The sequence below is a fragment of the Anarrhichthys ocellatus genome, unplaced genomic scaffold, assembly GCF_004355925.1.
Source record: "Anarrhichthys ocellatus isolate YVR2014 unplaced genomic scaffold, GSC_Weel_1.0 scaffold295, whole genome shotgun sequence".
NCBI classification, from domain to species: domain Eukaryota; kingdom Metazoa; phylum Chordata; class Actinopteri; order Perciformes; family Anarhichadidae; genus Anarrhichthys; species Anarrhichthys ocellatus.
In genome coordinates, this window is record NW_022280311.1 from 70,368 (window position 1) to 72,981 (window position 2,614).

The 2,614-nt window shown below is 40.3% G+C and overlaps 1 long non-coding RNA gene across 2 annotated transcripts in view; it reads right to left on the bottom strand.

Moving 5' to 3' along the window:
- The window catches only part of LOC116401252 (uncharacterized), a 68,245-nt gene extending 65,718 nt beyond the window's left edge, over positions 1 to 2,527 (bottom strand). Inside the window, exons 1-2 of one of the 2 annotated variants that reach the window (XR_004213985.1) lie at positions 2,054 to 2,527; positions 1,528 to 1,659 (exon numbers count right to left, since the gene is read on the bottom strand). This is a non-coding gene — a long non-coding RNA (uncharacterized LOC116401252). Of the gene's footprint in view, positions 1 to 1,527 lie in introns of both variants that reach the window. The other variant, XR_004213984.1, reaches the window with a different exon arrangement.
- Positions 2,528 to 2,614: the final 87 nt, after the last annotated feature.

Genomic DNA, 2,614 nt, shown 5'->3' on the forward strand with positions numbered 1-2,614 from the left:
TGCAGAACCGTTGGGGGATAATCTTGGTCGAAATATATTAGTCTCTCGTTCAGAAGCACACTTTTCTTTCCCCAGGCCTTGCGCAGAATCTCTTCTTTGATTTTGTATCGGTGGAATCTGATTATTATTGACCGTGGCTTGTCTTCTCTGTCCCCGGTAGGTTTGGGGGCGAGCGCCCGGTGCGCCCTCTCAATACCAAGGTCCGTAGTTGGGGGGATCTCCAGCGTGTCACCCATTAATTTTTCCACAAACTCCACCATAGATGACCCCTCCGCTCCTTCGGGAACATTATAAATCCTTAAATTCTCCCGACGTGATCTCCCTTCTTGGAGTAATTTGTTTTCCTGTTGATCACTTTTATCATCTTGCCGAGCACCTGTTCCAAGTTTTGAACTTGATCTTCCACACTTTCGATCCGTGTCGCCACCTCTACAATTTTTTGGTTGACGTTGGCCAGCTCGGAGGAAATATCATTTAGCTGATGTTTTGTGTCTTTGCGAAAGTCCCGTATTTCTTCCAGAACATTCGTTAAACTTGCCGTGTCATCTGGCTGAGAGTTAGCATTAGCTCCGCCATCTTGTACATGTGTCTGTGAGCTGTTCTTTGTGTTTTCTTCATTTACGGGCTCTCCAATCGTGCTTTTTTTGTTTGTGTCCTTTTTCCCCCATTCTTGCCCCACTTACCAGCCGGAATATTCTCGAAAAATTTAATATTTGATTGTTTATCAGGGCGTAGTAGTTATTTTCCCGGAGGAGCTATCGCTTTAGGCTGCCATTCAGGGCGATGACGTCACCGGAACCAGGTTTGCAGTTTTCAAGGTGTATATTTAAATTGCATCTCTTACACACATGAAGATAAAGTTGTGAACACCGGCTGAATATCTATTATCAGAATCATTATAACTGTATTATAACTGCTACTGTGTAAAGGGAATACTGCTGTTAAAAAAACCTTATTTGTTTAAAGTGTTTGCAAACCAAATGTTATTGCACTTTTGTTCATATAGCAGTACTTTCAAGATAAAAGTGCACAATACACTACTTTTGAATTCATTATTGAACTTTGCCATAACAATGCGATTAATCACAAAAAATCCATGCGATTAAATATTTTAATCGTTGCCCAGGACTAATATATAATTATATGTATATTTATATATATGGCACAAAATAGTGCAAGTTAGATGTTATTGTAATGTTCCGGACCTTTGCACGAGGAGATTTTCTCAATCTGGACCTTTTGGAAATTGAATTGAATACCCCTGGTCTACAGCAATTATTAAATGCAGTGAGTGTATTTCAGCAGCCCAACTCTGATGGCCTTCCAGCGTTGCTGAAGCCATGAGTTGTGTGATTATAAACATCCATCTGTGCTGGTGCACTAGCATACAACCAGCCACACAGTCATGTACCTTTAATGCAGCACAAATATTTGAAATGCTTTTGTTTTTCTGAAAACCACAACAATATTAAGTTGAAAGGGAAAAAAATAGTTGCTTGACGGATTGGTTGAACTTCACTGACTTACCAAGAAGAGCTTCAAACAGGTTGCTTTGGAAAATCCCCATCACTCTCAGAATGGCAGTCTTGAGCTGCTGCTCCTCCGGCTTCTTCAGTTTAGTGCAGAACTCCTCCAGAAGCCCCAGGGCTCGAGCTGTGTCTGGAGAGGAGGGGCAGATAGGACAAGACAGCTGTTGGTGCTATAGATACATATATATATGTATATTTGTAGTATGATGTGACAATATTTGGTTTGATGATACGTTTAGGCCATAAAAAAGTACTTGAGCCCAGAGCGTGTAAATGAAGAGTGAGTAAAGTGAGTTCAGGTGGTTTACTGTCCTCTACAGCTGTACACTGTGCTACACAGACAACAGATATGATATATGCTCAAAAGTATATGGACACCCCAGCATTCCAGCTATATGTGACAGTTGAACATCATTCCAAAACCATTGGCATAAATGTGCTGTTCTAACAGTCTCCACTCTTCAGCTCAATATCACAGATTTGCCTCAAAGGCTTTATAATCTCTACAACAAACATCTTCTGACCTTTGACCTTGGAGAAAGAAAGACCCTGAGGATGCCCCTCAGGATGGACAGGAGTAGCTACATGTCATGTGTACAGAATGAAGATAACAGAGTTAAAACACATTCAATGCATCTGACGCAAATGATTCATAAAGAGTGGTAATAGCAGTAGTAGCAGCATTAGTAGAATTAAAAAATAGTAGTAATAGGGCCAGTAATAATATCAGAAATATGATGAATACTAATAATAACATTGTTGTGGGCTTTCCACCACATTGTGGAAGCTGGCAGCATAGATGTGCTAGCATTTAGCCACAAGAGCATTCAGGTCACTAGTGTTGGGTGGTAAGAGCTGGTTTGTAGTCATTGTTCCAGTTCATCCCAAACGGGTTCGATGGGGCACCGCAAACTACTACAAAAAACTAGTACGAATACAATAAGTGCAAACTAGTACGAATACAATAAGTGCAACAAACTAGTACGAATACAATAAGTGCAACAAACTAGTACGAATACAATAAGTGCAACAAACTAGTACGAATACAATAAGTGCAACAAACTAATACGAATACAATAAGTGCA